Here is a 13,678-nt window from a genome sequence, read left to right on the forward strand (position 1 = left end):
GTAAAAATGGAGGTACCATTCAGTCCAGCAGGCGCACCATTGGACCTCTCACCTGAGAAGACAAGAATCGAGAAGACACAGGCCGCAAAAGCTGCAGTGCAGCCTTATTCACATTAGCCAAGACAGTGAAGCAATCAAAATATCCAACAAGAGGTGAAAGGATAAAGAAGAAGTGGTCCATGTACAGAATGGAATATTAGGCATGGAAAACAATGAACCATTGCTCTTTGAGGCACCACAAATGAGTCTGGAGATAATCACGAAACATGAGGTAACTCGGAAACCAAAGACCTGTATTCTATGATATCACTTATAGGCGTTATCTAATAACTGACACAAATGAATATATTTCCACAGAGAAAGACACTCACAGACTTAGAAAACAAACTATGCTCATCTAAAAGGAAAGGTGGGGGGAATGGATAAGTTAAGATTAGTGTTGCTATATGTATACAAACACATAGTATATACATATGTCAAAAAGACCGACCATCTAGCAAGGGAGGTCTGTGGAACCCTCTGTAACATTTTACATGGGAAGAGGATCTGTACTTGAATAGACATATATAATGTACAAATGAACCAGATTGTGTACACCTAGGACAGACAATATTCGAAGTTTTACCCCAATTAAAAAAAATTTTAAAACCAAGAAGAAATAATGAGACATAAACTTATGGGGGTTTCTCCAGGCACATTCCAATTTAATTTACAACCTAAGAACACGACTTCCAGAAAGGCTCTGCTGCCCTAGTACCCAGATTTGGGAGTGGAGAAATGCTGCCTACTTGAGGCCACTTCCCACAACAGCAGCTTTAAACCCATTGCTAATGGTCACTAAATATTCACCAAACTTGCAGTTCGGGAAATGACACCTGCTCTCTAAAAAAATTCTGAGGTGGAAAATCGACCAAAAATTTCAAAATAGGGCAATCTTCCAAGAAGACATTTTCAAGAGATATATTGTACTCCCAACTGTTTCCTTTTTTTTAACAGAAAAGAAAACGGTGGAGAAAAATGATGAGTTTTACGAATTTTCAAAGACATGCAAACCCAAATTACAAAACCCTATCAGCACACAGCAGCCAGTAGGGCCATTAGCATAAAGGCAGCAAACAATAAATGCTAAATCGATTGTGGAGAAATGCATACACTCGATTCTAAGGGGGACGTGGTAAGAGCCACTAATGAAAACACAAAGAAGGTGCTTTGAAAAGGGAAACACGGTGCTACCAGTCAATCAGTCACACCCACTGCTGGGCCTATCACCTGAGAAAATGAGAATCAAAAATCACAGGCTGGCAATCCTGCACTCCAACAATATTTACCATAGCCAACACTTGGAAGCAATGAAAATGTCCATCAACCGAGGAATGCGCAAAGTAGAAGTGGTCCAAGTGCACACTGGGGAATTACTCCAATAAGAACTAAAAATTAAATTTAAAAATCCAACAAAAGTAAGGAGACATCAGCTTGTGTGGGTTTGTCCGGGCAAACTCCACTCTAATTTATAACCGAGAAACACCACAGGCCGCAAGGGCTTTTCCCTAGTTACCATGGTGGGGACATAGAAAGGCTGCCGCCCTCTGGCATTTACCTGCAAAAGCAGCTTTAAAGCCTGTGCTAATGGTCATTTCATAGGAACAAGTACTGCAGAACTGTAAATGAAACCTGCCCTCAAAATGTCTTGAGGGAGGTAATGGCCAAAACATTTCAAAATGTGACACATACTTTAAGAGAACACTTTGAAGAACTAAGGGGTAATCACAGGTTGAAAAATAAAAAGGACATGCCTTAAAGCTCAATTTCAACGGATTATGAGGCACATGCGAATTCAAGCACAAAGAGGTACCAGCTCACACTTGTCAGAATAACCATCAGCAAGGAAACTACAAACAATAAATGCTGAAGTTGTTGTGGAGAAATGCATACCCCCAACTTCCATTGGGACGTAACTTGGAAAGGGCCACGAATGAGAACAGAATGGAGGTGCCTTAAAAAGGTAAACATTGAGCTACCATATGATCCAGCAGGCCCACTCCTCGACCTATAATCTAAGAAGAGAGAATTGGAAAGACACAGGAAGGCAAATCTGCATGGCACAGTATTACGATAGCCAAGATATGGAAGTAACCAAAAAGTCCACCAACAGATGGGTGGACACAGAAGAACTCCTCCATGTACAGATGGAATATTCGCTAGTGAAAAAAATGAAACAATGCCATTTGCAGCACCATACATGAGTCTAGACATAATCACGCCACCTGTAGTAAGTGAGAAAGGAAAAGACACATATCCTATCATATCACTTTTAGGAGTTACTTAAAAATTGATACCAATGAAGATATTTCCACAGAGAAACGCAATCACAGTTTCATTAAAAAAAATCTTATGGTTCACCAAATAGAAAGGGATGAGGATTGGATACATTACCATATTGGGGTTAACAGAGATATACAAATCATGTGAAATATATAATCACCAAAGACGTACGGAAGACCAGGAGAAGACTACTCAACAGTGTGTCATAACCTACATGGGAAAAGGATGCGAGGAAGAATAGATACACGTATATGTGTGAAAGAACCACATCTTGCACACCTAGAACAAACAAACCATTGTAATCAAATTTGCTGTGATAAAAAATAAAAAGTAAATTACAATTATGAACAAGAAGTAATGAGACATAAACATAAAGTGCTTTTTCCCTGGCACATTCCATTCGAATTTACAACCTAGAACACCACTTCCATTAAGGCTCTGTTTCCCCAGTTACCAAATTTGGTAAATGAGAAATGCTGCCACCTTGTGGCCGTTTCCTGCAAGAGCAGCTTTAAACTCACAGCTAATGGTCACTTAACATTCACAAGGACTCAGGGCTGTAAAGGACACCTGCCCTAAAAAATTGTGCTGAAGTAGGGAATGGACAAAAAAATTCAAAACAGGCAAATGTTTCAAGATGAGAGTATGAAGAGTTAAGTTTTACTCACGCTCTTTTAAAAAAAAAGGAAAATGCATAAAAGCTCAACCTCAGGGAGTGTTAGACCCATGCAATCTAATCTACAAAAAGTTTCAACTTAGACCAGTCGACTGACCATCAGCAAAATGTCTACAAACAATAAATGCTGACGGAGTTTTTAAGAACTGTGTCCCCTCTACCTGCTGGTGAGACGTAAAGGGGTAACAGCCAATAATGAGAACAGAAAGGAGCTGTGTTTAAAAGTAAAAATGGAGGTACCATTCAGTCCAGCAGGCGCACCATTGGACCTCTCACCTGAGAAGACAAGAATCGAGCAGACACAGGCCGCAAAAGCTGCAGTGCAGCCTTATTCACAATAGCCAAGACAGTGAAGCAATCAAAATATCCAACAAGAGGTGAATGGATAAAGAAGAAGTGGTCCATGTACACAAGGGAATATTAGCCATGGAAAACAATGAACCATTGCTCTTTGAGGCACCACAAATGAGTCTGGAGATAATCACGAAACATGAGGTAACTCGGAAACCAAAGACCTGTATTCTATGATATCACTTATAGGCGTTATCTAATAACTGACACAAATGAATATATTTCCACAGAGAAAGACACTCACAGACTTAGAAAACAAACTATGCTCATCTAAAAGGAAAGGTGGGAGGAATGGATAAGTTAAGATTAGTGTTGCTCTATGTATACAAACACATAGTATATACATATCACAAAAAGACCGACCATGTAGCAAGGGAGGTCTGTGGAACCCTCTGTAACATTTTACATGGGAAGAGGATCTGTACTTGAATAGACATATATAAAGTACAAATGAACCAGATTGTGTACACCTAGGACAAACAATATTCTAAGCTTTACACCAATTAAAAAAAAAATTAAAACCAAGAAGAAATAATGAGACATAAACTTATGGGGGTTTCTCCATGCACATTCCAATTTAATTTACAACCTAGGAACACGACTTCCAGAAAGGCTCTGCTGCCCTAGTACCCAGATTTGGGAGTGGAGAAATGCTGCCTGCTTGAGGTCACTTCCCACAACAGCAGCTTTAAACCCATTGCCAAAGGTCACTAAATATTCACCAAACTTGCAGTTCGGGAAATGACACCTGCTCTCTAAAAAAATTCTGGGGTGGATAATAGACCAAAAATTTCAAAATAGGGCAACCTTCCAAGAAGAAAATTTCAAGAGATATATTGTACTCCCAACTGTTTCCTTTTTTTAACAGAAAAGTAAACGGTGGAGAAAAATGATGAGTTTTACGAATTTTCAAAGACATGCAAACCCAAATTACACAACCCTATCAGCACACAGCAGCCAGTAGGGCCATTAGCATATATGCTGCAAACAATAAATGCTAAATCGATTGTGGAGAAATGCATACCCTCGATTCTAAGGGGGACGTGGTAAGAGCCACTAATGAAAACACAAAGAAGGTGCTTTGAAAAGGGAAACACGGTGCTACCAGTTAATCAGTCACACCCACTGCTGGGCCTATCACCTGAGAAAATGAGAATCAAAAAGTCACAGGCTGGCAATCCTGCACTCCAACAATATTTACCATAGCCAACACTTGGAAGCAATGAAAATGTCCATCAACAGAGGAATGCGCAAAGTAGAAGTGGTCCACGTGCACACTGGGGAATTACTCCAATAAAAACTAAAAATTAAATTTAAAAATCCAACAAAAGTAAGGAGACATCAGCTTGTGTGGGTTTGTCCGGGCACACTCCACTCTAATTTATAACCGAGAAACACCACAGGCCGCAAGGGCTTTTCCCTAGTTACCACGGTGAGGACATAGAAAGGCTGCCGCCCCCTGGCAGTTACCTGCAAAAGCAGCTTTAAAGCCTGTGCTAATGGTCATTTCATAGGAACAAGTACTGCAGAGCTGTAAATGAAACCTGCCCTCAAAATGTCTTGAGGGAGGTAATGGCCAAAACATTTCAAAATGTGACACATACTTTAAGAGAACACTTTGAAGAACTAAGGGGTAATCACAGGTTGAAAAATAAAAAGGACATGCCTTAAAGCTCAATTTCAACGGATTATGAGGCACAGGCGAATTCAACCACAAAGAGGTATCAGCTCACACTTGTCAGAATAACCATCAGCAAGGAAACTACAAACAATAAATGCTGAAGGTGTTGTGGAGAAATATATACCCCCAACTTCAAGTGGGACGTAACTTGGAAAGGGCCATGAATGAGAACAGAATGGAGGTGCCTTAAAAAGGTAAACATTGAGCTACCGTATGATCCAGCAGGCCCACTCCTCGACCTATAATCTAAGAAGAAAGAATTGGAAAGACACAGGCAGGCAAATCTGCATGGCACAGTATTACGATAGCCAAGATATGGAAGTAACCAAAAAGTCCACCAACAGATGGGTGGACAAAGAAGAACTCCTCCATGTACAGATGGAATATTCGCTAGTGAAAAAAATGAAACAATGCCATTTGCAGCACCATACATGAGCCTAGACATAATCACGCCACCTGTAGTAAGTGAGAAAGCAAAAGACACATATCCTATCATATCACTTTTAGGAGTTACTTAAAAATTGATAAAAATGAAGATATTTCCACAGAGAAAGGCAATCACAGATTCATTAAAATACTTATGGTTCACCAAATAGAAAGGGATGAGGATTGGATACATTACCATATTGGGGTTAACAGAGATATACAAACCATGTGAAATATATAATCACCAAAGACGTACGGAAGACCAGGAGAAGACTACTCAACATTGTGTCATAACCTACATGGGAAAAGGATGCGAGGAAGAATAGATACACGTATATGTGTGAAAGAACCACATCTTGCACACCTAGAACAAACAAACCATTGTAATCAAATTTGCTGGGATAAAAAATAAAAAGTAAATTACAATTATGAACAAGAAGTAATGAGACATAAACATAAAGTGCTTTTTTCCTGGCACATTCCATTCGAATTTACAACCTAGAACACCACTTCCATTAAGGCTCTGTTTCCCCAGTTACAAAATTTGGTAAAGGAGAAATGCTGCCACCTTGTGGCCGTTTCCTGCAAGAGCAGCTTTAAACTCACAGCTAATGGTCACTTAACATTCACAAGGACTCAGGGCTGTAAAGGACACCTGCCCTAAAAAATTGTGCTGAAGTAGGGAATGGACAAAAAAATTCAAAACAGGCAAATGTTTCAAGATGAGAGTATGAAGACTTAAGTTTTACTCACGCTCTTTTAAAAAAAAAAAAGGAAAATGTATAAAAGCTCAACCTCAGGGAGTGTTAGACCCATGCAATCTAATCTACAAAAAGTTTCAACTTAGACCAGTCGACTGACCATCAGCAAAAAATCTACAAACAATAACTCCTGAAGGGATTTTAGAGAACTGTGTCCGCTCTACCTGCTGGTGAGACGAAAAGGGGTAACAGCCAATAATGAGAACAGAAAGGAGCTGTGTTTAAAAGTAAAAATGGAGGTACCATTCAATCCAGCAGGCGCACCATTGGACCTCTCACCTGAGAAGACAAGAATCGAGAAGACACAGGCCGCAAAAGCTGCAGTGCAGCCTTATTCACAATAGCCAAGACAGTGAAGCAATCAAAATATCCAACAAGAGGTGAATGGATAAAGAAGAAGTGGTCCATGTACACAATGGAATATTAGCCATGGAAAACAATGAACCATTGCTCTTTGAGGCACCACAAATGAGTCTGGAGATAATCACGAAACATGAGGTAACTCGGAAACCAAAGACCTGTATTCTATGATATCACTTATAGGCGTTATCTAATAACTGACACAAATGAATATATTTCCACAGAGAAAGACACTCACAGACTTAGAAAACAAACTATGCTCATCTAAAAGGAAAGGTGGGGGGAATGGATAAGTTAAGATTAGTGTTGCTCTATGTATACAAACACATAGTATATACATATCTCAAAAAGACCGACCATGTAGCAAGGGAGGTCTGTGGAACCCTCTGTAACATTTTACATGGGAAGAGGATCTGTACTTGAATAGACATATATAATGTACAAATGAACCAGATTGTGTACACCTAGGACAAACAATATTCTAAGCTTTACCCCAATTAAAAAAAAATTTAAAACCAAGAAGAAATAATGAGACATAAACTTATGGGGGTTTCTCCATGCACATTCCAATTTAATTTACAACCTAGGAACACGACTTCCAGAAAGGCTCTGCTGCCCTAGTACCCAGATTTGGGAGTGGAGAAATGCTGCCTGCTTGAGGTCACTTCCCACAACAGCAGCTTTAAACCCATTGCTAAAGGTAACTAAATATTCACCAAACTTGCAGTTCAGGAAATGACACCTGCTCTCTAAAAAAATTCTGGGGTGGAAAATCGACCAAAAATTTCAAAATAGGGCAACCTTCCAAGAAGAAAATTTCAAGAGATATATTGTACTCCCAACTGTTTCCTTTTTTTTAACAGAAAAGTAAACGGTGGAGAAAAATGATGAGTTTTACGAATTTTCAAAGACATGCAAACCCAAATTACACAACCCTACCAGCACACAGCAGCCAGTAGGGCCATTAACATACATGCTGCAAACAATAAATGCTAAATCGATTGTGGAGAAATGCATACCCTCGATTCTAAGGGGGACGTGGTAAGAGCCACTAATGAAAACACAAAGAAGGTGCTTTGAAAAGGGAAACACGGTGCTACCAGTCAATCAGTCACACCCACTGCTGGGCCTATCACCTGAGAAAATGAGAATCAAAAAGTCACAGGCTGGCAATCCTGCACTCCAACAATATTTACCATAGCCAACACTTGGAAGCAATGAAAATGTCCATCAACCGAGGAATGCAACAAAGTAGAAGTGATCCACGTGCACACTGGGGAATTACTCCAATAAAAACTAAAAATTAAATTAAAAATCCAACAAAAGTAAGGAGACATCAGCTTGTGTGGGTTTGTCTGGGCACACTCCACTCTAATTTATAACCGAGAAACACCACAGACCGCAAGGGCTTTTCCCTAGTTACCATGGTGGGGACATAGAAAGGCTGCCGCCCTCTGGCATTTACCTGCAAAAGCAGCTTTAAAGCCTGTGCTAATGGTCATTTCATAGGAACAAGTACTGCAGAACTGTAAATGAAACCTGCCCTCAAAATGTCTTGAGGGAGGTAATGGCCAAAACATTTCAAAATGTGACACATATTTTAAGAGATCACTTTGAAGAACTAAGGAGTAATCACAGCTTGAAAAATAAAAAGGACATGCCTTAAAGCTCAATTTCAACGGATAATGAGGCACATGCGAATTCAACCACAAAGAGGTATCAGCTCACACTTGTCAGAATAACCATCAGCAAGGAAACTACAAACAATAAATGCTGAAGGTGTTGTGGAGAAATGCATACCCTCAACTTCAAGTGGGACGTAACTTGAAAAGGGCCACGAATGAGAACAGAATGGAGGTGCCTTAAAAAGGTAAACATTGAGCTACCATATGATCCAGCAGGGCCACTCCTCCACCTATAATCTAAGAAGAAAGAATTGGAAAGACACAGGCAGGCAAATCTGCATGGCACATTATTACGATAGCCAAGATATGGAAGTAACCAAAAAGGCCACCAACATATGGGTGGACAAAGAAGAACTCCTCCATGTACAGATGGAATATTCGCTAGTGAAAAAAATGAAAAAATGCCATTTGCAGCACCATACATGAGCCTAGACATAATCACGCCACCTGTAGTAAGTGAGAAAGCAAAAGACACATATCCTATCATATAACTTTTAGGAGTTACTTAAAAATTGATAAAAATGAAGATATTTCCACAGAGAAAGGCAATCACAGATTCATTAAAATACTTATGGTTCACCAAATAGAAAGGGATGAGGATTGGATACATTACCATATTGGAGTTAACAGAGATATACATACCATGTGAATATATAATCACCAAAGACGTACGGAAGACCAGGAGAAGACTACTCAACATTGTGTCATAACCTACATGGGAAAAGGATGCGAGGAAGAATAGATACACGTATATGTGTGAAAGAACCACATCTTGCACACCTAGAACAAACAAACCATTGTAATCAAATTTGCTGGGATAAAAAATAAAAAGTAAATTACAATTATGAACAAGAAGTAATGAGACATAAACATAAAGTGCTTTTTTCCTGGCACATTCCATTCGAATTTACAACCTAGAACACCACTTCCATTAAGGCTCTGTTTCCCCAGTTACCAAATTTGGTAAAGGAGAAATGCTGCCACCTTGTGGCCGTTTCCTGCAAGAGCAGCTTTAAACTCACAGCTAATGGTCACTTAACATTCACAAGGACTCAGGGCTGTAAAGGACACCTGCCCTAAAAAATTGTGCTGAAGTAGGAAATGGACAAAAAAATTCAAAACAGGCAAATGTTTCAAGAAGAGAGTATGAGGAGTTAAGTTTTACTCACGCTCTTTTAAAAAAAAAAGGAAAATGGATAAAAGCTCAACCTCAGGGAGTGTTAGACCCATGCAATCTAATCTACAAAAAGTTTCAACTTAGACCAGTCGACTGACCATCAGCAAAATGTCTACAAACAATAAATGCTGACGGGGTTTTCAAGAACTGTGTCCCCTCTACCTGCTGGTGAGACGTAAAGGGGTAACAGCCAATAATGAGAAGAGAAAGGATCTGTGATTAAAAGTAAAAATGGAGGTACCATTCAGTCCAGCAGGCGCACCATTGGACCTCTCACCTGAGAAGACAAGAATCGAGAAGACACAGGCCGCAAAAGCTGCAGTGCAGCCTTATTCACATTAGCCAAGACAGTGAAGCAATCAAAATATCCAACAAGAGGTGAAAGGATAAAGAAGAAGTGGTCCATGTACAGAATGGAATATTAGGCATGGAAAACAATGAACCATTGCTCTTTGAGGCACCACAAATGAGTCTGGAGATAATCACGAAACATGAGGTAACTCGGAAACCAAAGACCTGTATTCTATGATATCACTTATAGGCGTTATCTAATAACTGACACAAATGAATATATTTCCACAGAGAAAGACACTCACAGACTTAGAAAACAAACTATGCTCATCTAAAAGGAAAGGTGGGGGGAATGGATAAGTTAAGATTAGTGTTGCTATATGTATACAAACACATAGTATATACATATGTCAAAAAGACCGACCATCTAGCAAGGGAGGTCTGTGGAACCCTCTGTAACATTTTACATGGGAAGAGGATCTGTACTTGAATAGACATATATAATGTACAAATGAACCAGATTGTGTACACCTAGGACAGACAATATTCGAAGTTTTACCCCAATTAAAAACAATTTTAAAACCAAGAAGAAATAATGAGACATAAACTTATGGGGGTTTCTCCAGGCACATTCCAATTTAATTTACAACCTAAGAACACGACTTCCATAAAGGCTCTGCTGCCCTAGTACCCAGATTTGGGAGTGGAGAAATGCTGCCTACTTGAGGCCACTTCCCACAACAGCAGCTTTAAACCCATTGCTAATGGTCACTAAATATTCACCAAACTTGCAGTTCGGGAAATGACACCTGCTCTCTAAAAAAATTCTGAGGTGGAAAATCGACCAAAAATTTCAAAATAGGGCAATCTTCCAAGAAGACATTTTCAAGAGATATATTGTACTCCCAACTGTTTCCTTTTTTTTAACAGAAAAGAAAACGGTGGAGAAAAATGATGAGTTTTACGAATTTTCAAAGACATGCAAACCCAAATTACAAAACCCTATCAGCACACAGCAGCCAGTAGGGCCATTAGCATAAAGGCAGCAAACAATAAATGCTAAATCGATTGTGGAGAAATGCATACACTCGATTCTAAGGGGGACGTGGTAAGAGCCACTAATGAAAACACAAAGAAGGTGCTTTGAAAAGGGAAACACGGTGCTACCAGTCAATCAATCACACCCACTGCTGGGCCTATCACCTGAGAAAATGAGAATCAAAAATCACAGGCTGGCAATCCTGCACTCCAACAATATTTACCATAGCCAACACTTGGAAGCAATGAAAATGTCCATCAACCGAGGAATGCGCAAAGTAGAAGTGCTCCAAGTGCACACTGGGGAATTACTCCAATAAGAACTAAAAATTAAATTTAAAAATCCAACAAAAGTAAGGAGACATCAGCTTGTGTGGGTTTGTCCGGGCAAACTCCACTCTAATTTATAACCGAGAAACACCACAGGCCGCAAGGGCTTTTCCCTAGTTACCATGGTGGGGACATAGAAAGGCTGCCGCCCTCTGGCATTTACCTGCAAAAGCAGCTTTAAAGCCTGTGCTAATGGTCATTTCATAGGAACAAGTACTGCAGAACTGTAAATGAAACCTGCCCTCAAAATGTCTTGAGGGAGGTAATGGCCAAAACATTTCAAAATGTGACACATACTTTAAGAGAACACTTTGAAGAACTAAGGGGTAATCACAGGTTGAAAAATAAAAAGGACATGCCTTAAAGCTCAATTTCAACGGATTATGAGGCACATGCGAATTCAAGCACAAAGAGGTACCAGCTCACACTTGTCAGAATAACCATCAGCAAGGAAACTACAAACAATAAATGCTGAAGTTGTTGTGGAGAAATGCATACCCCCAACTTCCATTGGGACGTAACTTGGAAAGGGCCACGAATGAGAACAGAATGGAGGTGCCTTAAAAAGGTAAACATTGAGCTACCATATGATCCAGCAGGCCCACTCCTCGACCTATAATCTAAGAAGAGAGAATTGGAAAGACACAGGAAGGCAAATCTGCATGGCACAGTATTACGATAGCCAAGATATGGAAGTAACCAAAAAGTCCACCAACAGATGGGTGGACACAGAAGAACTCCTCCATGTACAGATGGAATATTCGCTAGTGAAAAAAATGAAACAATGCCATTTGCAGCACCATACATGAGTCTAGACATAATCACGCCACCTGTAGTAAGTGAGAAAGGAAAAGACACATATCCTATCATATCACTTTTAGGAGTTACTTAAAAATTGATACCAATGAAGATATTTCCACAGAGAAACGCAATCACAGTTTCATTAAAAAAAATCTTATGGTTCACCAAATAGAAAGGGATGAGGATTGGATACATTACCATATTGGGGTTAACAGAGATATACAAATCATGTGAAATATATAATCACCAAAGACGTACGGAAGACCAGGAGAAGACTACTCAACAGTGTGTCATAACCTACATGGGAAAAGGATGCGAGGAAGAATAGATACACGTATATGTGTGAAAGAACCACATCTTGCACACCTACAACAAACAAACCATTGTAATCAAATTTGCTGTGATAAAAAATAAAAAGTAAATTACAATTATGAACAAGAAGTAATGAGACATAAACATAAAGTGCTTTTTCCCTGGCACATTCCATTCGAATTTACAACCTAGAACACCACTTCCATTAAGGCTCTGTTTCCCCAGTTACCAAATTTGGTAAATGAGAAATGCTGCCACCTTGTGGCCGTTTCCTGCAAGAGCAGCTTTAAACTCACAGCTAATGGTCACTTAACATTCACAAGGACTCAGGGCTGTAAAGGACACCTGCCCTAAAAAATTGTGCTGAAGTAGGGAATGGACAAAAAAATTCAAAACAGGCAAATGTTTCAAGATGAGAGTATGAAGAGTTAAGTTTTACTCACGCTCTTTTAAAAAAAAAGGAAAATGCATAAAAGCTCAACCTCAGGGAGTGTTAGACCCATGCAATCTAATCTACAAAAAGTTTCAACTTAGACCAGTCGACTGACCATCAGCAAAATGTCTACAAACAATAAATGCTGACGGAGTTTTTAAGAACTGTGTCCCCTCTACCTGCTGGTGAGACGTAAAGGGGTAACAGCCAATAATGAGAACAGAAAGGAGCTGTGTTTAAAAGTAAAAATGGAGGTACCATTCAGTCCAGCAGGCGCACCATTGGACCTCTCACCTGAGAAGACAAGAATCGAGCAGACACAGGCCGCAAAAGCTGCAGTGCAGCCTTATTCACAATAGCCAAGACAGTGAAGCAATCAAAATATCCAACAAGAGGTGAATGGATAAAGAAGAAGTGGTCCATGTACACAAGGGAATATTAGCCATGGAAAACAATGAACCATTGCTCTTTGAGGCACCACAAATGAGTCTGGAGATAATCACGAAACATGAGGTAACTCGGAAACCAAAGACCTGTATTCTATGATATCACTTATAGGCGTTATCTAATAACTGACACAAATGAATATATTTCCACAGAGAAAGACACTCACAGACTTAGAAAACAAACTATGCTCATCTAAAAGGAAAGGTGGGAGGAATGGATAAGTTAAGATTAGTGTTGCTCTATGTATACAAACACATAGTATATACATATCACAAAAAGACCGACCATGTAGCAAGGGAGGTCTGTGGAACCCTCTGTAACATTTTACATGGGAAGAGGATCTGTACTTGAATAGACATATATAAAGTACAAATGAACCAGATTGTGTACACCTAGGACAAACAATATTCTAAGCTTTACACCAATTAAAAAAAAAATTAAAACCAAGAAGAAATAATGAGACATAAACTTATGGGGGTTTCTCCATGCACATTCCAATTTAATTTACAACCTAGGAACACGACTTCCAGAAAGGCTCTGCTGCCCTAGTACCCAGATTTGGGAGTGGAGAAATGCTGCCTGCTTGA

This window comes from Eschrichtius robustus, chromosome 9 (assembly GCF_028021215.1).
Source record: "Eschrichtius robustus isolate mEscRob2 chromosome 9, mEscRob2.pri, whole genome shotgun sequence".
Classification (NCBI taxonomy): domain Eukaryota; kingdom Metazoa; phylum Chordata; class Mammalia; order Artiodactyla; family Eschrichtiidae; genus Eschrichtius; species Eschrichtius robustus.